The following is a 26,741-nucleotide window of genomic DNA, read 5'->3' as shown; positions in this document are numbered from 1 at the left end:
ACAGCGCTCAACACCAGCTGGTGTTACCACCTCCAAAGAAAATGATGACCTGCCAATCACGCTGGCTGTTGCGGGTAAAGAGGTGGCAGGTCTGCGCCCCAAAACAGGTGTGACTGCTGTCCCCCCAGTCACAGAGGATGAAGAGGCCGCGGATGCACAAGATATGGCAGACGGTGATTGGCCCGGCCGGCTAGGCCGCATTGTAGCACACTGAGCTTCCCACTGCAACTTATGCTTCATGTCCATGTGCCGGTTCATGCATGAAGTACTCAAACTATGTATTTTTTGGCCACTACTTAGCTTTTGCTGACAAATGTTACAGATAACACGAGTTGGGTCATCTTTATCGATCTGAAAAAATGCCCAGGCTATGCAAGGCTTAGCACCCATGCGACCTGAAGAGCCACCACGACTTGTGGTGAGAGGCAGAGTTGTGTTTGAGGATGCAGTTGTTGACGTGCTTCCAGTACTACGTCTCTGTCCAGGAAGGCGCAACCTGACCTCGTCGTCACTAGCATCTTCCTCCACCTCCTCTGCTGACCTCATCTCTTGGCTGACTGTGGGTTGACAGTAAGTGGGATCTCCAACCTCATCATCATCACCCTGTGCGTTATCACACCCGTCGTCCTCAGAGCCAACCTGTTCCTGCCCTGACAAAAAACTAAAGTTGTCGCTCCAATCAGGTATTTGAGTCTTATCATCGTCTTCCTCATTGTCTCCACCAACAGGAGTTACAGTTTGGGAATGAGGGTCTACATTATGGTCAGAACCTTCTGCGTCTGGTCCTGGATCCGACTCATAAAGATTCTGGGCATCAGTGCAGATCATTTCCTCGTCTGGATTCACAGAAGCGCTGGAGTCGACCTATGATTCCCAGGCTATAGTATGAGTAAACAGCTCTGCAGACTCAACCATCTGTTCTACCTCATACTCAGACGGGCAGCTGGAGATTTGGGAGCTGTGAGGAAGCAAGTGCGATTGGGGTGACACCTTTGAGGACTGGAGTATTTGTGATGTTGAAGTTGATGTGGAGGAGAGCCCACTTAAAGGAGCACTTGATATCCGTTGAAGCACCTGCTGTTTTTGTGCCTCATCTGGAATTTGTAGCGATTGGCGTGGCCGTAAGAAAGGGATCTTATCACATTGTCCGCTAAAAGAAGTAGACATTTTAGTTTGGCTGGAAGATGGTCTTTCTTCTGCAGATGTTACTGTTGCTTTAACACCTACCCCACGGACACAACCTTTTTTCCCCTTCCCAACACGCCTATTCCCCTTTCCACCAGCAGCAGGCCTTTTTCCACTCATTTTGGTGGTTAACTAATTCACAACTCTGGAGTTGTTTGCACAAAATACAATGGATGGGAACCGAGCAGAGCTGAGTGGCCAAACTGTGGTATTAGGCCAAAACTATTGGCTGGGTTAGATGGAGAAAAAAATTATATTCGATTTGCAACCTAATGGAGGTCAGTATAGATGGACTAATAGAACAAGTCCCACACACAACTAGAAGCCCAAATATTTTTTCAGAGGTAGATGCAGAAAAAAATATATTCAGTTTGCAACCTGATGGAGGTCAGTATAGATGGACTAATACAACAAGTCCCACACACAGCTAGAAGCCCAATATTTTTTCAGAGGTAGATGCAGAAAAAAATATATTCAGTTTGCAACCTGATGGAGGTCTGTATAGATGGATTAATAGAACAAGTCCCACACACAGCTAGAAGCCCAATATTTTTTCAGAGGTAGATGCAGAAAAAAATATATTCAGTTTGCAACCTGATGGAGGTCTGTATAGATGGATTAATAGAACAAGTCCCACACACAGCTAGAAGCCCAATATTTTTTCAGAGGTAGATGCAGAAAAAAATATATTCAGTTTGCAACCTGATGGAGGTCTGTATAGATGGATTAATAGAACAAGTCCCACACACAGCTAGAAGCCCAATATTTTTTCAGAGGTAGATGCAGAAAAAAATATATTCAGTTTGCAACCTGATGGAGGTCTGTATAGATGGATTAATAGAACAAGTCCCACACACAGCTAGAAGCCCAATATTTTTTCAGAGGTAGATGCAGAAAAAAATATATTCAGTTTGCAACCTGATGGAGGTCTGTATAGATGGATTAATAGAACAAGTCCCACACACAGCTAGAAGCCCAATATTTTTTCAGAGGTAGATGCAGAAAAAAATATATTCAGTTTGCAACCTGATGGAGGTCTGTATAGATGGATTAATAGAACAAGTCCCACACACAGCTAGAAGCCCAATATTTTTTCAGAGCTAGATGCAGAAAAAAATATATTCAGTTTGCAACCTGATGGAGGTCTGTATAGATGGATTAATAGAACAAGTCCCACACACAGCTAGAAGCCCAATATTTTTTCAGAGGTAGATGCAGAAAAAAATATATTCAGTTTGCAACCTGATGGAGGTCAGTATAGATGGACTAATACAACAAGTCCCACACACAGCTAGAAGCCCAATATTTTTTCAGAGGTAGATGCAGAAAAAAATATATTCAGTTTGCAACCTGATGGAGGTCAGTATAGATGGACTAATGCAACAAGTCCCACACACAGCTAGAAGCCCAATATTTTTTCAGAGGTAGATGCAGAAAAAAATATATTCAGTTTGCAACCTGATGGAGGTCAGTATAAATGGATTAATAGAACAAGTCCCACACACAGCTAGAAGCCCAATATTTTTTCAGAGGTAGATGCAGAAAAAAATTATATTCAATTTGCAACCTGATGGAGGTCAGTATAGATGGACTAATAGAATGATGCTATGCCCTAAAGATTTTACTTCACTAGGTGCAGTAAAAAAAATGGTATTCTATACACAGGTGGTATATCTTGCAACACAGATAGGCTACTCCACTGACTAACACACTCTGCAATAGGCCAAAAAGGATTAGCTTTGCTAGATTCAGCCAAATGCTGTGAAAAAAACTTGCACAGCACTGGCACAGACCTGCCTGGCAAAAACTGATAGGAACTGATGTAACCTAGTCCTGAAAAGGACTCCAATTACAATTAGTCTTTACTCCCACAATCTATCTATTTAAGAGCACAGACCTGCCTGATAAGTCGTAGGAAATGCTGTAACCTAGTCCTTAAAAGGACTGCAATCACAACTATTCCCTACTCCCAAGCTATCTGTAGATTTGTGCGAAAATTGGCTTGAAATTAACAAGGTATAGCGCACACAGCAACAGCGGTGCCGTCTAACACGCAGCTGCAGCAGTGAGAAAATGGTGGCGACGGGGAAAATGGCTGGGTCTTATAGGGCAAGGACATGTGACATACACTGCCAATGACACATGCACTTGCTTGTGTGAAAAAAAGCACTTCGCTCCGTGTGTGTGCTGCTGATAGGCTGACAGATTTCACCTCCCCACTGCAAATGCGGGAAAGAGAAAAAAAAATGGAGATCTTCATTGTTCCTGCAGAGATCCATCCCCTGCCCCTCCCCCCACCCCGCTGTACACTCAAACTGCGTATTAACATTAATTTTCATCATTACTGAGAAAAAATCCAGTTATGATTTTGGTGCACGAACAGTTATCGAACATAACCTCGAACAGCCGAATTTTTCTCAAATTGTTCGTGTTCGCCGAACGGCTCCAACACCGCCCAAAACAGCTCGAATTTGAGATTGGCGAACAGTTCGAGTAGAACAACGCTCATCTCTAGTCAGGAGGGAGTTAAAGAGATGGACCCTCCCTTAAGTGAGTGTAGTTTACTGAAGGATTACTGGGAGTTTGGTTTGGCCATCTTAGTTAGTTGAGGAGTTAGTGAGTACCTGTCAGAGAGGACAAATGTGTGAGGAGCATCGGAGAAAAGAACAAGAGAAGGGTGTGTGTGTCCATCAAATACTGGAGTAAAGGAACAGCGGGGGACAGTCAGAGCAGATTTACTTGAAGAGGCCAATCTCAATAACTAATCATGGAAATGTAGTAAGTGATCCAAAAATTGTATCCATGTGGTTTAAGATGTTGTCAGAATTTCAGTCTTCAGGAGCATGCCGCTCCTATGCATGCCGGATTCCTGCTTGTGGGGGCTGTGCACTCCAGATGATTGCAGGGGAAGAAAGGATATGATCCAGCTCCCAGATTCATATTTCCGCGCTGTGTTAAAACCAGTAGTCTTTTATTATAAACATTTTAAAAATTAAAGGGAAATATGACAAAATTAATAACAGGCGGTGAAACCTCTGGCAAGAGGTAGAGGGGGGACGGAGGCAGAAAAAAAATTATGCAACCAGACGCATTTCAAACGCCAAGCGTTCTTAGGCGTTGTTATCAGATTTGGATAATAGGCCCATGTTCCTCTTCCTTAAACCGTTACCATCTGTTTATTATGTACTGTACATTTGTACAGCTGTGTTGTAATAGTGGTTTTTCTTCAGATAGTTATTATGATCTTTTGGACAGTAACTTCTACCATATGTATCATTTTGTACAGAATGGTGTCCAACTTTATAAAAAGACATCCTCTAAAAAGCCGATTAGCTGATTGCCATGGGTCCGGCTTCACAAATTTTGGAAGCCATGTATGGCAATTCATGCCGTCTACTCAAATGAATGGCTGCTCATGTAATACATAGATACTAGTAAGTCTGCCAGAGCAGGAACTTCTCTCCCTTCTGGTTCAACAAATGATCCATTTGGAGACGCAATAAATATCAACTTGTTACATAAAGTGATATTTGGGCTTTTTCTGAGCCTTGTTCACACGTATCACAAGAGGAAGGTGAAGGAGAGGATGGAGCACATCCAGCGCTATAGACCTCCAAGTTGATGTTGCTCTATGGCCACTGGCAGAGAGGCTTTGTGGAGTGCCTCGATCCATGGACTGGTGGCTGTATGTAGCGGACAATTGGAGATAAGGCACCTCTTTGTTCAGTTATGGTATCATGTATCACATCAGTAGAAGATGTCTATAATCAGGATCCTTTGCCAATGCTGTCTGACCATCTTGATCTACAGTGGGTTACCATATAGTAATATCTGATCAATAACATTTGTGCCCAATATGATTTGGCACAGACCACACTTAAGCCATTAGGACTTAAAAGAGAATCGTGGAAATGTAATCAATAGTGTTGAGCGAGCAAGCTCGACACTGCTTCGTACTCGCCCGAGCATCTCACTATTCGGGATGTTCGGCGAGCACCGAGCATTTCCGGGTTAGTCGGGCGGGAGCTCGGGTCTACGCCCAGCATGTTTGGCGCTCTTTACAGAGCCAATGAAAATGCAAGGTTTGCCAGCCAGTCAATGTAATGCCGCAACCATGTTGTTTGTGGTCATTACAGTGATTGGCTGGCCGCACAGCGTCACCTCGAGTATTTAAAACCGGGCGCCGCCATCTTGGACACAGTCGCTCCGGATCAGACAGTGTAGGGAGAGTGCTGCTGAGCTATTGATAGATTTATACTGCAAAATAGGTAGTGTAGGGTCTCTAAAGCCTGCAAAATGAAACAAACAGTCCTTCTCAGGACTAATATCCATCCTAGATATCAGGCAGGCAGGCTGTATAGGAGACGCAGTGGTTATACCAACAAACACTGCATTACAGTCCTGTGTGCTCCTGCTGGTCAATTTGCTCGACTTATCCCCAGGTCTCAGGGGCCAGGAAAATCCTTTTTTTTTTTTAATCTAAATCCTGTTTTGTTTTTTTTCCCTCAGTCAGACTGTACAAATATGTGTCTTATTAACCTTTTGGTATTCCCCCCCCCCCAAAAAAAAAATAAAATTGAGTGTGTCTGTGAGTGTTCAGACACCAATATATCTGTTTAAAATATTCTGGTGTAGGCCAGAGAAATAGAACTGTGGTTTTCCTCTTCCACGGTTCTAATCTCCTTTTTATTACCCTTTTGCCATTGATAGTGCGAGTGTAAGCTATTTTACTTCATTTACAATGGGCAAGGTGCGTGGCAAGGGATGTGGAACTGTTACGTTCTGGTGATGGTGCGTGCAGAGGATGGGGCCACGGCCAAGGTAAAAATGTGCCACAAACAACAGCCACATCTTCTCGCTCCCAGTTCTTGACCGAATTACTAGGGAAGCACACAACAACAAGACCACTATTGCGAACTGATCAGTGTGAACAGGTTATTAATTGGATAGCAGATAATACTTCCAGTCACCTGGGCACCACCACCTCCGGTCTGTCTTCCACACGGTCAAGTGTTAGTAGCCGTGAGTCTCGACCGCATACTCCTCCTCACCCTGATGCTCCTTCCTCCCACCATGCCGAGTGTCGTCAGACAGCAACTGATCCCACAGTTGGACACTCTGAAGAGCTGTTCACTGGTCCAATACCATATTTGGGCCCCTCGCCTGCTCCGCTTGAAGTGGTGGAAGAGGAGATTCCATGTAGCGATGGCCAAATATTTGAACAGCCACGGCCACAGGAAGGCGACGCTGGCAATTTGTCACAAGAGGTGGACGATGACGAGACACAATTGCCACAAAGTGAGGAGGAGGACCGTGGTGTGGAAGTGGAAGAGGAGGAGGTGGTGGATGATCTAGTAACTGACCCAACGTGGCAGGAGGACACGCAGAGCGAGGCCAGCAGCACACAGAGGGAGGGAGGCAGAGTACCCCAACAGGCAGGAAGAAGCAGTGTGGTGGCCACAGACAGAAGGCGGGCAACCGCTCCCCGTAACACCAACACGAGGGACGTTGCCAGTACAACCGGTAGGTCTTCCAGAGTCTGGAATTTTTTTAAAGACTCTGCTGATAACCCCAAAAAGGCCATTTGTACCACCTGCCAGGCCAGCATCAGCAGGGGTGACAAAACTACCAGCCTGACCACCACCAGCATGATCAGGCACATGTCAGCAAAGCACCCGACTTTGTGGGGCGTACCCCCGTGTCCACGACAAGTGTCAGCGGGTGTCACCACTGCTTCTTCCGCTGTTGTGCATGTAATAGAACCCCCTGTTGTGCGTGCAAGGCAATCCCCTGTCAATACTGCATGCAAAGATGTCCCCTCCTCTCAGTCTTCACTTGTTATGGCAGTTTCTCAAGAAACAGCATCAACGTCCACGTCCCACTGCAGCGTTCAATTGTCCATATCCCAGACCTTTGAACGAAAGTGCAAATTCGCAGCCAGTGCCCCACAGGCCACAGTCCTAAATTCGCACATTTCACGACTGCTTGCATTGGAAATGCTGCCTTTTAGGCTGGTGGAGACGGAATCCTTCCGCAACCTTATGGCGGTGGCCGTCCCTCGGTACTCAGTCCCCAGCCGACACTATTTTACCCGGTGTGCCATCCCCGCACTACACAAGCACGTGTCCCAAAACATCTGCCGTGCCCTCAACAACACAGTTACTGGGAGAGTCCACCTGATAACGGACACGTGGACAAGTGCTTGTGGCCAGGGACGGTACATCTCCCTGACGGCACACTGGGTAAACATAGTGGAAGTCGGGACCCAGTCGGACCTTGGGACGGAACACATCCTCCCCACACTGAGGATTGCGGGCCCTATGTCAGTCAGAGTTGCCCCCACAGTGTACAGCTCCTGCGCATCCTCCTCCTCCTCCTCCTCATGTTCAGCCTCCATCTCATATATCACCACATCAGTTACAATCTGGAAGCACTGCAGTACTGCCTCAGCCAAGCGGCAACAGGCTGTACTGAAACTCATAAGCCTAGGTGATAAACCTCACACTGCTTGTGAGTTGTGGACAGCTGTGAAAGAGCACGCAGATCTGTGGCTGAGACCGCTGAACCTACATCCAGGCATGGTGGTCATGTGTGACAATGGCCCAAAAAAAAAAAACCTCTTTAAATCTCTTAGTTTGCGAGTGTGAACGAGCTGAGTGTGTCCGGAGCATAAGTGCGAACGAAAGTAAGTGTGTGACTTGTTTTTCAGTGACTTTGGATTCAGGGAGTTTGGAAGGGAGGACTTTGGACTGAATTGCTGTCTGTATTTCATTAATTCTTTACTTTTCTTTTTACTTAACATTCTGTCTATTGCAATCCCCATTAGGAAATGAGCTCCATTATTGACAATGCTATCCAGTGTACATCTTGCCACATGTATGTATTCCTTGAACAGTCGGTCGGGGTTGCTTACTGCTGCGCGAGATGTGTGCACGTTGTGCGTTTGGAAGCCCAGATACTGGATCTAAATGAGCAGCTGGCAACACTGAGATTCATTGACAACATGGAAAGGAGTCTGCTGCTCACTGAGCAGCAGCTCACTGGGGTAGATGTGGGGGAGGGTGGTAGTCGGGAGCAGCAGGACAGTGAGGTCGCTAGTTGGGTGACAGTTAGAAGGGGTGGTAGAGGGAAGAGTGCCAGGGATGCTAGTCCTAATCTGGCACACCCCAATAAGTTTGCAAAGTTGGCAGATGAGGGGAGTGACGGTACAGGGGTAGCACTACTGCAGCAAGGCATGTCCCCTGAAAGCTGGAGGAGTGTCAGCTCCAGTAAAGAGGGATATAGGAGAGTAGGGCAGGCCAGGCAGGTGCTGGTAGTGGGGGACTCAATTATTAGGGGAACAGATAGGGCAATCTGTCACAAAGACAGGGATCGTCGAACAGTGTGCTGCCTACCTGGTGCTCGAGTCCGGCACATCGCTGATCGGGTTGACAGATTACAGGGAGGGGCTGGTGAGGACCCAGCGGTCATGGTGCACATTGGCAAAGTTAGAGGTAGGTGGAAGGTCCTTAAAGATGATTTCAGGGAATTAGGCTGCAAGCTGAAAGCAAGGACCTCCAAGGTGGTATTCTCTGAAATACTACCGGTACTACGTGCCACGCCAGAGAGGCAACGGGAGATTAGGGAGATAAATAAGTGGCTCAAGAACTGGTGTAGGAAGGAGGGATTTGGGTTACTGGAGAACTGGGCCGACTTCTCAGTTGGCTACAGACTCTACGCTAGGGACCGGCTGCACCTTAATGGGGAGGGTGCAGCTGTGCTGGGGGAGAAAATGGCTGGAAAGTTGGAGGAGTGTTTAAACTAGGGATTGGGGGGGAGGGTATTCATTTTATAGGTGGGGAAGATAGTGCAGATAGTGACCTGGGCAAAAATAAAGAAATTTCAGGTGGGGTTAGAACAGTCAATAAAGTAAGAAAAAATAGAGGTACAGAGAGATACATAAAATGAATGTACACTAATGCCAGAAGCATCACCAACAAAATGGAGGAATTAGAATTAATTTTGTTGGAAAATAATTATGACATGGTGGGAATATCTGAGACGTGGCTGGACGGGACCCATGACTGGGCAGTTAATTTACAGGGCTATAGTCTGTTCAGAAATGACCGTACAAACAAGCGAGGGGGGGGGGTGTTTATATGTAAAATCACCCTTAATACTTGTCTTGCGGGAGGATATATGTGAATCTAATGAAAATGTAGAGTCCCTGTGGGTGGAGATAAGGGGAGGGGGAAAAAATAATAAATTTCTGATAGGGGTTTGTTATAAGTCTCCAAAAATAATGGAAGTAGTGGAGAATATCCTCGTAAAGCAAATAGATGAAGCAGCGACTCAAGGAGAAGTCATTATTATGGGGGACTTCAACTACCCTGAAATACATTGGGGGACAGAAACATGTAGTTCAAGCAAAGGTAATAGGTTTTTGACAACTATGAGAGACAATTACCTTTCACAACTGGTTCAGGACCCAACAAGAAGGGGGGCACTGCTAGACCTAATATTAACCAATAGGCCAGACCGCATATCAAATATACGAGTTGGGGGTCACTTGGGTAATAGTGATCACAAAATAATACGTTTTTATGTAACCTTTAATAAGATGTGTAGTAGAGGGGTTACAAGGACACTAAACTTCAGGAAGGCAAATTTCCAACGGTTAAGAGATGATCTTAGTGCAATAAACTGGGACGATATCCTGAGACATAAAGCTACACAAAGCAAATGGGAGACATTTATTAACATCCTGAATAGGACCTGTGCACAATATATACCCTTTGGGAATAAACATGCTAAAAATAGGAGGAAGCCACTATGGCTAAATAGAGCTGTAAGGGGCGAAATAAGTGACAAAAAGAAAGCATTTAGAGAACTAAAGCAAGTAGGTAGTGATGAGGCATTAAATAAATATAGAAAATTAAATAAATTCTGTAAAAAAAAAATCAAGGCAGCAAAGATTGAGGCAGAGAGAATCATTGCCAGAGAAAGTAAAAATAACCCCAAAATATTCTTTAACTACAATAATAGTAAAAAACTAAAAAATGATAGTGTTGGCCCCCTTAAAAATAGTCTGGGTGAAATGGTGGATGAGGATGAGGAAAAAGCCAATATGCTAAATGATTTTTTTTCAACAGTATTTACACAAGAAAATCGCATGACAGAAAACATGATTAGTGATAACAAAAATTCTCCATTAAATGGCACTTGCTTAACCCAGCAGGAAGTACGGCGGCGTCTGAAAATCACTAAAGTTGACAAATCCCCGGGCCCGGATGGGATACACCCGCGAGTACTGCAGGAATTAAGTAATGTCATAGATAGACCATTATTTTTAATCTTTAAAGATTCCATAATAGCAGGGTCTGTACCACAGGACTGGCGTATAGCAAATGTGGTGCCAATATTCAAAAAGGGGACAAAAACTGAACTTGGAAATTATAGGCCAGTAAGCTTAACCTCTACTGTGGGTAAAATCCTGGAGAGTTTCCTAAGAGATGCTATAATAGAGTATCTGAAGAAGAATAACCTCATGACCCAATATCAACATGGGTTTACGAGGGACCTTTCCTGTCAAACTAATCTGATCAGTTTTTATGAGGAGGCAAGTTCTGGACTGGACCAAGGAAATGCAGTGGATGTTGTGTATATGGACTTTTCAAAAGCTTTTGATACGGTTCCACACAAAAGGTTGATACATAAAATGTGAACAATGGGAATAGGGGAAAATATATGTATGTGGGTTAAGAATTGGCTCAGTGATAGGAAACAAAGGGTGGTTATTAATGGAAAACACTCAGACTGGGTCTCAGTTAACTGTGGGGTACCACAGGGGTCAGTATTGGGCCCCCTTCTTTTTAACATATTTATTAATGACCTTGTAGGGGGCATACAGAGTATTATTTCAATATTTGCATATGACACTAAACTCTGCAGGGTAATCAATACAGAGGAGGACAATTTTATATTACAGGAGGATCTATGTAAACTAGAAGCTTGGGCTGACAAATGGCAAATGAGCTTTAATGGGGATAAATGTAAGGTAATGCACTTGGGCAGAGGAAATAAAATGTATAATTATATGCTTAATTGTAAAACACTGGGCAAAACTGTAACTGAAAAAGACCTGGGTGTATTGGTGGACGACAAGCTCACGTTTAGTGGCCAGTGTCAGGCTGCTGCTGCAAAGGCAAATAAAATAATGGGATGCATTAAAAGAGGCATAGATGCTCATGAGGAGAACATAATTTTACCTCTATACAAGTCATTAGTGCGACCACACTTAGAATACTGTGTACAGTTCTGGTTTCCGGTGTATAAGAAAGACATAGCTGAACTAGAGCGGGTGCAGAGAAGAGCGACCAAGGTTATTAGAGGACTGGGGGGTCTGCAATACCAAGACAGGTTATTACACTTGGGGTTATTTACTGTGGAAAAATGAAGGCTTAGGGGTGATCTTATTACTATGTACAAGTATATGAGGGGACAGTACAAAGACCTTTCTACTGATCTTTTTACTCTGAGGCCTGAGACGGGGACAAGGGGGCATCTTCTACGTCTGGAGGAAAGAAGGTTTAATCATAATCACAGACGGGGATTCTTTACTGTAAGAGCAGTGAGACTATGGAACTCTCTGCCGCATGATGTTGTAATGAGTGATTCACTGTTAAAATCTAAGAAGGGCATGGATGCCTTTCTGGAAAAGTATAACATTACAGGTTATAAACACTAGATTCCTTGATAGGGCATTGATCCAGGGAACTAGTCTGATTGTCGTATGGAGTCGGGAAGGAATTTTTTTCCCCAATGTCGAGCTTAGTGTTTGCCACATGTTTTTTTTTTTGCCTTCCTCTGGATCAACATGTTAGGCTATGGGTTGAACTAGATGGACTTAGTCTTCCTTCAACCCTAAAAACTATGTTACTATAACCTGTTTGCGGCTCTGAGGCGAGGCGAGATCACACACGTACCATGCCTGGCTCATGTGCTTAACCTCGTGATTCAGCGGTTTCTTAAATCGTACCCCGAATTGCCAGATCTGCTCGTCAAAGTACGCCGCCTGTCAGCTCATTTTCGGAAGTCGGCTACAGCTTCCGCCGCTGTTGCAGCAGCATTTGCAGCTACCGGCACACCCACTGGTGTGTGATGTCCCCACACGTTGGAACTCTACCCTCCACATGTTGCAAAGGATTTGTGAGCAGAAGAGAGCAGTTGTGGAGTACCAGCAGCAACAAGGCCGTCGATATTCAGGTCAGACTCCACACATAAGACCTCAGGAGTGGACCTGGATGTCTGACATATGTACCATCTTGACAAACTTTGAGGAGTCCACCAAGATGGTGAGAGGCGATGACGCCATCATTAGCGTCAGCATCCCACTTGTCTGTCTTTTGCAACACTCTCTGCAGAGAATTAAAGAGGAGTCATTGCAGTCAGAGTATGATGAGATGGATCAAGAAACCGTAGCGGGCGATTACACACAGCCCAGCCTCATCTCATCCCAACTGCATTGGGGGACAATGAGGGAGAGGAGGAGGAGGAAGAACAGGAGCTGGTATCATGCGCTGTAGATGGTAGTACCTGTACAACTGTCATACCGTCGGTTCAGCGTGGATGGCCTGAGGACAAGGGCAAGAGGAGGAGGAGGAGAGCATGATCAGTCGTCATCTTGGTGAGGACACGGAAGTCTTGCCCATTACCAGTCTGGCACGCATGGCTGGCTTTATGTAACGCTGCCTTAACCGTGACCCTCGCGTTGTCAAAATGTTGGGTGACAGTCATTACTGGTTGGTGACACTTTTAGACCCCCGCTACAAGGAGAACCTTCACACTCTTATTCCTGAGGTGCAGAGGTCTTCAAAAATGGGGCAGTACCAGAAGGCCCTTGCTGCAGAGCTGTTAAAAAAATTCCCATCTGAACACGCTAGCGGCAGAGGTCACAGTTCGTTGACCAACCAAGGCGTACAGGCGAGAGAGAAGCAACTCCAATCGAGCAGAGGCAGGGGAACACTGTCAACGTTCTGGGACAGTTTTCTGAGACCCGCCCAGCTTACAGGCCCTGAGGCGTGGGGTACTGTTACAAGGAGTGGAAAGTTTCAAAAGATGGTGAGGGAGTACCTTGCTGACCGTACCAGCGTCCTCCGTGATTCCTCTGTGCCTTTTAATTCTTGGGTATCCAAGCTGGACACTTGGAATGAACTCTCTCTGTACGCCTTGGAGGTCCTGGCCTGCCCTGCCGCTAGCGTGTTATCGGAGCGTGTTTTTAGTGCCGCTGGGGGAATTATAACTGATAAGCGCACTCACCTGTCAACTGACAATGCTGACAAGCTGACCCTTATCAAAATGATCAAGGGCTGGATTGGGCCAGACTTCTCATCACCACCAAATGACAGCAGAGTAACATAAAGTCAAATCCACTGTGTTATTTCTGGAGGTGTATTCCCATGCACCACTTCACACCCACACATGGTTATACGCTTCATTTCGGCTGTTTTTTGCTCTTTTCCTTATCCTCAGCCTCCACCACCACTATACCACCAGGGTGACCGTGGTCCGTTTTGCCAGCATTGCAAGTTTCTCCTTCCTAATTTTTGGCAGCTTTTGCTTGGAAGGCATAGGCAAAGACTATGGGAGACCCACTCCCCAATAATGGAAATAATGTTTTTAATATGCTGTACTGCATGGCTCTTGTAAGGGGCATTAAAATCATCTTGTTAAGCTACTGTGACCTCCACGTCTCTTCCACGGGCATTGATATTGTCTTTTTATTCCACTGCGACCTCCACCACTCTTCCAAGGGGCATTGATATTGTCTTTTTATTCCACTGCGACCTCCACCACTCTTCCAAGGGGCCTTAAAACCATCTTGTTAAGCTACTGTGACCTCCACGTCTCTTCCACGGGGCATTGATATTGTCTTTTTATTCCACTGTGACCTCCACCACTCTTCCAAGGGGCATTGATATTGTCTTTTTTATTCTACTGCGACCTCCACAACTCTTCCAAGGGCATTAAAACCGTATTGTTAAGCTACTGTGACCTCCACGTCTCTTCCACGGGGCATTGATATTGTCTTTTTATTCCACTGCGACCTCCACCACTCTTCCAAGGGGCATTGATATTGTCTTTTTATTCCACTGTGACCTCCACCACTCTTCCAAGGGGCATTGATATTGTCTTTTTATTCCACTGCGACCTCCACCACTCTTCCAAGGGCATTAAAACCGTCTTGTTAAGCTACTGTGACCTCCACGTCTCTTCCACGGGGCATTGATATTGTCTTTTTATTCCACTGCGACCTCCACCACTCTTCCAAGGGGCATTGATATTGTCTTTTTATTCCACTGCTACCTCCACCACTCTTCCAAAGGGCATTGATATTGTCTTTTTATTCCACTGCGACCTCCACCACTCTTCTAAGGGGCATTGATATTGTCTTTTTATTCCACTGCGACCTCCACCACTCTTCCAAGTGGCATTAAAACCGTCTTGTTAAGCTACTGTGACCTCCACGTCTCTTCCACGGGGCATTGATATTGTCTTTTTATTCCACTGCGACCTCCACCACTCTTCCAAGGGGCATTGATATTGTCTTTTTATTCCACTGCGACCTCCACCACTCTTCCAAGGGGCATTGATATTGTCTTTTTATTCCACTGCGACTTCCACCACTCTTCCAAGGGGCATTGATATTGTCTTTTTATTCCACTGTAACCTCCACCACTCTTCCAAGGGGCATTGATATTGTCTTTTTATTCCACTGCGACCTCCACCACTCTTTCAAGGGGCATTAAAACGGTCTTGTTAAGCTACTGTGACCTCCACATCTCTTCCAAGGGGCATTAAAACAGTCTTGTTAAACCACTCTGAACTTCACAGCTCTTCCAAGGGGCATTGAAATGTTTTTAATTACCTCTAACCTCCACGACTCTTCCAACGGGCATTGCATTTCCTCCTAATTTTAGTCAGCTTTTTCTTTTCAATGCATAGGTGAACACTAAGGGAGACCCACTCCCGAATAATGGGTAGAAGGTTTTTAGTATGCTGTAATCCACGTCTGTTTCAAGGGGCATTGCAGTTCCTCATAATTTTTGGAAAGCCTTCCATTCACTGCTTAGGCCAACAGTGTACAGGAGACCCAGTTGCTATAAATGGAATAAACAGCTTAGTTAAGGCCCTCTGACCTCCATGTCACTTCCAAGGGGCATTGGAGTGCTTCAAAATTTTTGGTAGGCATTGCACTCACTAAATGCCCTATAACTGTGTCACCGAACCGCTCCTTTTGGCACAGAAACATATCCTACAAGACATGTGTGGTTGACTGGCCTGATATTGATGTGAATGGTCCCTGTTCCTCCTGCTCTTTCTCCTTTGCCACCAACTCATCCATCATTCAACACTTGAAGCTTTGTTTTAACAGGAGTCATAGAACTGGGATAGTAGCAGGAAAAAATCCAGCAATCCTCGGAGGAGGTAGGATATGCACCAAAACGCTGACCACCTCAGGCCTAGCCGCTACTACATACATGCGCTTGCATTCCAAGGAACAGAAAGCTAAGGAGATGGATGGCCTCATGATCATGAATAATTTACTCGTTGTGTAGGAGGCCGACCACTGCTTCTGTCTACCTTCTGAACTTTGTGTTGAAGCCTGATTGACCCAGGACCCGCAATCCTCTATGTCTGGAGGACGTGTAGCATCCCAGTGTCCAACTGTGTCCAGGCTTCCACAATATTAACCCAGTGTGAAGGCGTCAGTGAGATGGACCATCCCTGGCCACAGTCTCTTGTCCACGTGTTTGTGGTTAGGCTGTCCTTCCAACTAAATGCACTGGGGAGGGCACAGGTAATGTTTTGGTATGCGCGCTTGTGTATAAGGCGCACCGGGACAAATAGGGGCGGCTGGGGACCGTTTATGGACACCCGGCCGCCTCCAGGCGGCTGGGGACCGTGTGTGGTCACTCGGCCGCGGGGCGACTCGGGACCGAGTATGGACACACGGCCGCCAGGCGGCTGGGGACTGAGTATGGATACCAGGCCGCCGACGCAGCCATGACGTGGTGGCCAGATTCCGCCTCCACATGCATAAAAGGCCTCATTTCAAGTGCAAGCAAGCTAGCAGTATGGTATTGCAGCCTGGGGGTGCACACTTACGCTTGCATTCCAAGAAAACAAAGCAGATGCTAACTTCTATCAAGTGCAATTTCAATTTCAAGTGCAAGCAAGCAGTATGGTATTGCAGCCTGGGGGTGGGTGGGTGGCAGGCTGCATACTTGCGTTTGCATTGCAAGGAATGGGGAAGGTACAATTGAACACTGCCCTGGGACAAGGACTTGCACGGGGATAGTTGCAAGTCTGCATCTTCTGATGCGGCAAGGATCACTTCTGATGGGCACACTTTTAGGCAGTGACCTGGGTGTCAGAGATGCTTCCAGGGGTCTTCCCCATCCTGTTCCCATGTCTTTTCAGCACTGTATGCATGTGTTACACAGCACATGGCCAGATAAGGTTGTAAAATGCTAAAATGACATTTCCCGGTGAATGCATTTGTCACGGTTGAAAGCAATACAAAAGTGCAAAAATGCATAAAAAATGCTACTTGTGAACATAGCCCAAGGTGTGGAGGAGTATTTTTGTTTTTGGTTATTTAATTTACCTTATACACAAGTCTTTACCCTGGAAAGGATGTTCCTTAACATATTTCACAGGAAAGCAGTTTCAGTTTAGTTTTTGAACGTTTTATTGTGATCCTGTAAAAATGGCTTAATACCTCTGACCACGTTGTTGACAGCAGTGACCTGGGGGTCAGAAATGCTTCCTGGGGCGATCCCCATGCTGTCCCCATGTCATTTGAGCACTGTCACTATCGTTTTGGGCACTTTTTAGGCTTTCTACAGACTGCCGGGGGTGCCGCCGCAAAAATGCTCGGGTCTCCCATAGACTAACATTGGGCTCGTTGCTCGAGTCGAGCACCCGAGTATCACGGTGAGCTCGGCCCGAGCTTCGAGCACCCGAGCATTTTAGTGCTCGCTCAACACAAGTAATCAGTGATCTAAAATTGTGTCCATGAGGTTAAAGGGAATTTAACAGTAGGATCAACCCTCCTAAGTCATCTACATGGATATACATGTCACAGAAAGCTGAATAAAATGATACCTTGATATCTGCAATCCAATGTCTTATTCCAGAGAAACCCACATTTTTCTTAATACGTAAATGAGCTGTTTAAATCTACAGACCAGACATTGATCTCCCTGAGTATCTGCATTCAGAGCTTATTTTAAATGAAAGGGGGCATTACCAGTATGAGACATGTAATGACTGAAAGTCTGCTCTCCTGATCTACATGTCTCACACTGATAAAGCCTCATTTTATTTAAAATTAGCCCTGGAGGCAGATTCACAGGGAGATATATGTCCCGCCCATAGATCTGAACAGCTCATTTACATATTAATAAAAACGTGGATTTCTCTTGAATAAGAAATTGGATCACTGATATTGAGATATCACTTTAGTCAACTATCTAAAACCTGCGTGCCCCTATAGATGTCTTAGCAGGGTTGATAATACTGACAGATTCCCTTTAAATGTGGTGAAATAGGAATTTATAGCCTGAGAGCTATCCAGGACTGAATGTTTCTAAATGTACAGAAGAAAAAACAGAAGCCAGTTGTAATGTTACATGTAACTGTCAGAACCCATAGTCATAGGGCTGGACTATGCTGAGCAATAGCCTGACCAGTATTACAGAGCATGTATATTATTTTACAATCTATATGTATATCCTTACAGATTATTTTCTGCAAACTCTTTAGTAGAGAGTTAAAGGAGTTTACTTGTGAAAAAAATGGAAATTTGGTGAAAATTTTGAAAATGTAGCAATTTTCAAACTTTGAATTTTCATGCACTTAAATCAGTGAGCTATGTCACACAAAATAAAACATTTTCCACATGTCTACTTTACATCAGAATAATTTTGGAACCAAAATTTTTTTTTGTTCCGAAATTATAAGGGTTAAAAGTTGACCAGTAATTTCTCATTTTTCCAACAAAATTTACTAAACCATTTTTTTAGGGACCACATCACATTTAAAGTGACTTTGAGGGGTCTATATGACAGAAAATGCCCAAAAGTGACACCATTCTAAAAACTGCACCCCACAAAGTGCTCAGAACCACTTTTAAGATGTTTATTAATCCTTCTCGTGCTTCACAGGAACTGGAGCAACATGGAAGGAAAAATGAACATTTAACTTTTTTTTCACAAAATGTTTACTTCAGACCGAATTTTTTTTATTTTCATAAGGGTAATGAGAGAGAATGGATGACAAAATCTGTTGTACAATTTCTCCTGAGCATGCAGATACCCCATATGTGGGGGAAACCACTATTTGGGCACACGGCAGAGTTCGGAAGGGAAGGAGCGCCATTTCACGTTTTGAATGTAAAATTTGCTTGAATAATTAGCGGATGCCATGTCGCGTTTGGAGAGGCCCTGATGTACCTAAACAGTGGAAACCCCCCACAATTGACACCATTTTGGAAACTAGACCCTTCAAGGACTTTATCCAGGGATATAGTGAGCATTTTGATCCCACAGGTACTACACAGAATTTAATTAGGTCGTCATACTGAAAATTTTCATTTTTTTCACGAAAATTTAGTTTTAGCCCCAAATTTGTAATTTTTGCATTGGATAATAGAAGAAAACGGACCCCATAATTTTTTATGTTATTTCTCCCGAATGTGATGATGCCCCATATGTAATCAGAAAGTACTGTTAGGCCACATATCAGGGCTGAGAAGGAAGGAGCACTATTTGGTTTTTGGAGCATAGATTTTGGTGACAGTAGGGTGACATTTGCGGAGCCCCTAAGGTGCCAGAACAGCAGAAAAACCCCAAAAGTGACCCCATTGTAGAAATTACACATCTCAATGAATTCATCTACTGCTGCAGTGACTATTATGTAACATCCACGCCAGGCTTTATTCTGGAGAATTCCAAATATGCCAGCTTAGTGCCCATACATTGTGCCCCCATAAAGTGTAGTGACCCCGTACATTTCTCCTGGTGACACAGACCCGTAAATTAAGTGCTCTCCCCTCTACAATAATGCCAAACATGTGGCTGCTTACTGCGGTTTAGGCACAGTTGGCCTCAGAAGGAGGGGGCATTTGGATTTGAGAGCGCAGAATTTGCTGGATTTTGAGGGGGCAGGAGCTGTCGCTTTTCCAGAATCTTTGTTCTACCAGTAACGTGAGAACCCCCAATAGTTCCAGTGACAGATGACCGACCTGAGAGGGGGCTGGTTTTGTGTAGGATAAATTAGAGGTTTTATTGGTAACATTTTGGGGGTACATCATTTTCGATTGCTTCCAGAATAAGACTGGATCGTCAGTCTACGCTGAGCACTTATGATGGGGTTTCCATGTAAATCCCACAAAAATGCGATTCAGACGAAACCCCCAGCGAAACCACCCACCACAAAAAGGCAGTGTTAGAACCCTCCCGTTTTATTTTTTCCATCTTGTGTTTTGCGGTCACGTGACCATCTGCCTTTATATTCCAGCTCCGCCCTTTTGGCTGTGCTGGACTTCAGTGTTGTTTGACTGTTTTGCTAGCCAGGTGCTTCTGTGCTTCTGTGCTGACTTTTTGTCAGTTTATCTTTTTGTGTTCTGCAACAACTTCTCTGTTTAGGAGGTGTCCCATTTTTGTTCCAGTCATTAGTCCTTTTAGGGACACCTCCCCTTATGCAATAGGTCTTCGTTCAGACTAGCCGAGGACTAAGGCGGGTCTGTTCGCTAGGAACAGGCAGCCCGCGACATCGTAGGGATTCAGCTTAGTCTTACTTTAGGGATAGCTTTCCCCTTTTTTTCCTTAGTACTTGTTGCAGATCATAACAGGCAGATGGAGACACTTTGGTCTCCAGCTTTTTAGGTGCACACAGATCTGTGGTCGTCCACAGTTGTGTGCTAAAAAAAAGCCTAAAATGATGGTACGCTGCCGGAACAGAGACCAGTCCAAAGGGACTCCATCGGCCTCATAAGTGAGTGGCTCCATCTGGGTTTTTGTCTGAATTGCGGTTTTGGTGAATTTACACGAAAACCCCAAAGTGAGCGCTCAGCGGAGAGCGCAGGATAAACTTGAGCCAAGCCTTATTATTTTTTTGAGGCAGAATGAAGAAATAGACAGCAGTACCAGAATAGTTCTTATTTTTATTTTTGTGCGGTTCACTGTGCGATATAAGTTATAAGGCAGATTTTTTCTTCGGGTCGGTGCGATTACAGCGATACGAGATTTATATGGGGTTTTTTTAGGTTTTGTTGCTATCACAGAGTAAAGATGCTTTTTTTTTTATAAAAAGTAGTTATTTCCGTTGCCATATTCTGAGAGCTGTAACTTTTTTATTTTTTGGTGAACAGAGATGTATGATGGCTTATTTTTTGCGAGATGATTTGCAGATTTTTTTGTTACCATTTTGGGGCACATAGCAATTGATTGCTTTTTATTCAGATTTTTCAGATACAGAATGAACAAAAACCATAAATTCAGTTATTTTTATTTTTTGCGCCATTCGCAATGCAGTAAAAGTGATAAGACAGATTTGTTTATCGGGTCAGTATGATTACAGCGATACCAGATTTATATTTTTTTTTATCCTTTGCTATTTTTACAGACTAAAAACAGTATTTTACAAAAAAGAAATTGATCTTGCATCGTCGCATTCTGAGAGCTGTAACTTTTTTATTTTTTTGCCAAATGAGCCATATTATGGCTTGTTTTCTGCAGGACGGTTTGGCGTTTTTACTTATATAATTTATTTTTACATACAACTTTTTGACCGCTTTTTATTCACATTTTTTGTGAGTCAGTATGATGAAAAAGCGTCATTTTTGGGGTGTTTTTTATTAATTTTTTTTTACGGCATTCGCTAAATGGAATAAATAACACAATAGTCTTATAGAGCGGGTCAATCCGGACGTGGTGATACCAATTATGTGTACGTTTTTTTCTTTCATTTTTGCTTTATTACAAACGCTGCGTTTTGAGCAGATTTTAATGATTTTTGTCTGACTATACAGGGACATGGTCTGATCATACCACATCTCCTGGGCAGGGGAGGAAGCAAAAGAGTATACAGACATTACAGCAGGGGATCACAGCTGAATCTTTGAAGTAAAACATTATTTAAAAACAGGCAGTGAAATGTTTTATCACACAAAAAGAATCAGCTGTGATCCCCTGCTGTAATGTCTGTATAGTCTTTTCCTCCCTCCCCTGCCCAGGAGCTGTGGTATGATCAGACCATGTTCCTGCACGGTCAGACACAGCCATTACACAGTACACAGCAGGGGCACATTTATAAGATTATCTCAGCACAGGAACATTTTATTTAAACACATCCAATTGTGGAAGTTGTTATTACTCCAAATGTCGCAGAGTGCATCTTCTTACAGTCACCACTGTACTTACGAGAGTTTCAAACAGCAAGATATCTTGAGTAAACAGTATTTACTTCATACTGGATAAACATGAGATACAATTCAGTGTCACACAGTCCGTGTGCTGCTGACCTAGCACATACAGAGAAAAAAACACACAGGAAGTAAAAACAACCAACAATTGAGAGCTTCCCTCCCCACATTACAGCAAGCATATAACTTTACACACTATCGCCATCTGCTGTCTGGTTAGTATAAAGTCCTCCTTTCACTTATAATAAGTCCTAATCTGTTGCATATGCCAACACCAAAATCTATTGATTTAAAATCAACTTTTGTTTGTGGGAAAATCCCTTTAACTATAACTGAGTCTGTTAGCCACCTTTCTCTGGTACGTTACAGGAAGACAACCCTTTTAATGTTACTTAAGGGCTTAGATTTGAGGTCTACATGGACTTCATGAATTTACATCTAAAAAACTAACCTGGGTCTTATGGTGCTCGGAATGACTAGAATACAAATAGACACGTGGTGGAACTGCTTATTTGTTAAATCTTCTTAGGTGGATCCTCACACAACCCCAAAGGAAGCCTCTCTAACACTCTCTCTATGTCTTCGCTGCTAAACAAGGTGATCCTCAGTTTCTCAGCTGCCGGACATTGTAGATAAGATATATTTTTTGAAGGTAGTTTAGTTTAGTTGTTTGAAGGTAGCGCTGTTGTACCTATTGTGTTTTCTTTGGGAACAAGCAATAGACATTTTGGTGCAATCCTTCAATGTATATTATCCTTGTGAATAACCTCACGGGAGAGTTTGTTCTTTACATTTTCAAGAATGGATTGCTGCAGAATGAAATACTCAAATTTAGTTAGGGCTGGGAATTGGACTGAGTTGTCCAGTGTTATTTCCAAACCCCTCTTTGGCTTTTGGAGGCCATCGCTGAATAACAGATTTTTAGGGCTATGTTCACACGGTGCATTTTTGGTGTGTTTTTTCTCTGCACCAAAACCTGTTCTCTTGGCTGTCAAGTTTGTGCCTCAAAAAAGCATGTTTTCCTTGATTTTTTGCTGTGTTTTTGTCACTGTCCATTTGTCTCTTGCGCATGCTGATAAAGTTTAGTGATAAAAAAATAACCTAATTCAACTTCCTCAGGTTTTGGCACCATAAACGGAGCAAAACCTGATACTTGTGTTTTTGCAGCATTTGTTTTGCCTTTTTTGCAATACCCATTGCTTTCAATGGGTGAAAAACGCTGAAAGAAGTGACATGCTGAATTTTGAAAAAAACGCAGTTCTTTGATAAAACAGTCAGGAAAAAGACCAATGTGTGTGCATGTGATTTCTGAAAACTCATAGACTTTTCGGATACTGTAAAACGCTGCAGAAAATTAGCATAAAAAACACTTAAAAAAAACCGCACCAAAACTGCAACGTATGAACATAGCTTTACAGTGGTGACACGTGACCTGATCATCAGGAATAAAGGTGCAGGCTCAATCATATCAAAAGTGGAGTAATACATATTCTTCAGAATTGGGAATTATTACATTTAATGTATACCTATTATCCCAAGTGAGTTTTCAGTCTGACGCACAAAACAGTAGGACTTTCTTCCAATACAGGAGTTGGGAAGCGACATTCTCACACTGACAGTGATGGGGGGAGGCCACTAGTTATTATTTAGGCCCCTCTTTTGACAGGTCCCCTTTGGATTTTAAACCCAGGATATAATATAAAGGAGGCAGAACCACATAAGCTTCAAGGCTGCGCTGCTGTCTATGACAGGATCTGATCTATAGGATTCATTTCTAGCTTGAAAATGATGGTCACCCTTAAATTTTTCCCTCATGATTGTGTTCCCAGACCACCGCTGTGCAAGGACCTGCAGCATGGTCCTTTTACTTCAAATGGATCTGTGTTGCACTACCCCTGCACATACAGTAGGTGATAGCAGCCCTCTGAGCAGGGAAAAGCAGTCACTCATTTCTAGGATTAGTAGTGGTCACAAAGAGGGGTCTCAATCATAAAGTGATAGCATATTACTTTATACTGTAGCATGCATGTCAAACTCTGGCCCGATGGCCAAATCTGGCTCACAGGGTGGTTTTATTTGGCCTGTGACATCAGAACCACCACTCCTATGTGGGGCCATTATTCTGTATGGAGGACTATGTGGGGCCATTATACTGTATGGAGGACTATGTGGGGCCATTATTCTGTATGGAGGACTATGTGGGGCCATTATTCTGTATGGAGGACTATGTGGTGCCCATTATTCTGTATGGAGGACTATGTGGGCCCATTATACTGTATGGAGGACTATGTGGGCCCATTATTCTGTATGGAGGACTATGTGGGGCCCATTATACTGTCTGGAGAACTATGTGGGGCCCATTATTCTGTATGGAGGACTATGTGGGCCCATTATTCTGTATGGAGGACTATGTGGGCCCATTATTCTGTATGGAGGACTATGTGGGCCCATTATTCTGTATGGAGGACTATGTGGGGCCATTATTCTGTATGGAGGACTATGTGGGGCCATTATTCTGTATGGAGGACTATGTGGGGCCATTATTCTGTATGGAGGACTATGTGGGCCCATTATTCTGTATGGAGGACTATGTGGGGCCATTATTCTGTATGGAGGACTATGTGGGGCCATTATTCTGTATGGAGGACTATGTGGGGCCATTATTCTGTATGGAGGACTATGTGGGGCCATTATTCTGTATGGAGGACTATGTGGGGCCATTATTCTGTATGGAGGACTATGTGGGCCCATTATTCTGTACGGAGGACTATGTGGGGCCATTATTCTGTACGGAGGACTATGTGGGGCCATTATTCTGTATGGAGGACTATGTGGGCCCATTATTCTGTATGGAGGACTATGTGGGGCCATTATTCTGTACGGAGGACTATGTGGGCCCATAATTCTGTATGGAGGACTATGTGGGGCCATTATTCTGTATGGAGGACTATGTGGGGCGATTATTCTGTATGGAGGACTATGTGGGGCCCTTTATTCTGTATGGAGGACTATGTGGTGCCCATTACACTGTATGGAAGACTATGTGGGGCCATTATTATGTATGGAGGACTATGTGGGGCCCATTATTCTGTATGGAGGACTATGTGGACCCTTTATTCTGTATGGAGGACTATGTGGTGCCATTATTCTGTATGGAGGACTATGTGTGCCCATTATTCTGTATGGAGGACTATGTGGGGCCCATTATTCTGTATGGAGGACTATGTGGTCCCCATGAACCTTTTATCAGCACCGCTCCAATCCCGCAGTGCCATCTTATAACTGCAACTTCTGACTGGCCGGAAGTCAGAAACTACGTCACAAGCTCTTAATGTAAGACTATTTAGAGCCAGAACGAGGCTTTCATAGACTTGTATTGAAAAGTGACCTCCGCAAAGCTCCATGAAACACTGGGGTGATCAAGCAGGCCACAAACTGCTGGATACCAACAGGAGCGGCGGTGATAGAAGATGAAGACGGCGGTGAGTGAATATCAGACTAGGTGCAGGGAACTTACAATAGATGCTGTAACATCACTAATGTGAATGGTGGATCCTCTGTTATCTACTGTATACAGATCAATTGTAATCATGTCTGTGATAATGAGATAGCTGAAAAGTGTACAGAACACAAAGTATAAGTCTAGTATTAGGCGTATTAGGCCTAGAGCCAGTGTAAAAGTTGCAAGATTTTTTATTTTCTTTCTCTTATATAGATAATATAGGAAATAAAAAAATGGCATAAAAATTGTAAAAAAAAAATACATTTAGTCTAAAAACGTGATTTAAAAAATTAGTTATTTTCTGATAACACATTCCTTGTAATTTTTTTTTTCTTTTCCACATGTCCCCATGTCTATCTACGGTATATACAGTGCTGTGCAAAATTTTTACTCAGATGTGGAACAAAAAGTACTGCCCAATACTTTTTACACAGGTGTGGAAAAAATGCTGCAAAGTAAGAATGCTTTCACAAATAAAAGTGGTAGTTTATTTTTTATCAATCAACAAAATACAATTATCACTTTTATTTGTCAAAGCCTTACTTTTGCAGCATTTTGTTCCACCCCTGCGTAAAAGCAGTGTACAAAGTATTGAATTAAGTATTTTGAACTTTTATATTGCCACTAGTGATAAGCGAGCATGCTCGTTACTCGAGATTTACGAGCATGCTCGGGTGTTTTCCAAGTATCTTCGGGTGTGCTCAAATTTTATGTTTGAGTCACTGATTGTGCATTATTTACGACTGTTTGACAGCTTTACTACCAGTGAGGATTGCCTGTTTGTTAGGCAATCTTCACATGTATTAAAGCTGTCAAACAGTTGCAAATCATGCACAAGCAGTAACTCATACATAAAATTCGAGCACGCCGAAGATACTCGGAAAACACCCGAGCATACTCCAGTAACGAGCATGAGCATGCTCGCTCATCACAAATTGCCACATAGTTTAATTTAAATCCCCATTCCTCCCACTGAATTTATGCTCTCATTTAGATCTACACATTGATCTCCACATTCTGATCTCCCAGATCTGAATCCACTTGTAAAATACCATCTCAGATCTGACTTTTTGGCGTGGGCGGCCTCTGTTCTCCAGCTCTTTGTCTTATATCTCTGCTCTTTCAATTGGCCAGGAATAAGTAGAGTCATACTGCGATTAACAGGATCTGCTCAGGAGCACGGCCAGATGAAATACCAGCATCTACCACCATCTGGAACCCTTGGATACAGACTAAGCTCCCTATAAGCGCTGTCTACAGAGCCATAAGGTTGCTACAGTCTGGGTTAATTGTCCATTTTATAATCTTGCTATTCTTTCTAATGGAAAATTGAATTCATACATATTCTGCTTGACTCCATTTCCCACTGCTGATACATGGCCCATCACCGAAATAATCAATATCTGGTCCTGGCACCCTCTAAGCTATTGACTACCTGCTGGGTGCTGTAGCACAGATGGGCAACCTTACAGGCAAAGGCTATTGCTGGATTAAAAAAAACTAATAATTAAAAAAACAAAAACAAAACATAATTAACTTATATGAAATAAATTGAATTAATGACATTTTTCCGTAAACTGACCT

This window comes from Phyllobates terribilis, unplaced genomic scaffold (genome assembly GCF_046119375.1).
Source record: "Phyllobates terribilis strain yellow unplaced genomic scaffold, ASM4611937v1 Scaffold_2__4_contigs__length_985480577, whole genome shotgun sequence".
Taxonomy (NCBI): Eukaryota; Metazoa; Chordata; class Amphibia; order Anura; family Dendrobatidae; genus Phyllobates; species Phyllobates terribilis.
This window is presented reverse-complemented; position numbering follows the sequence as displayed.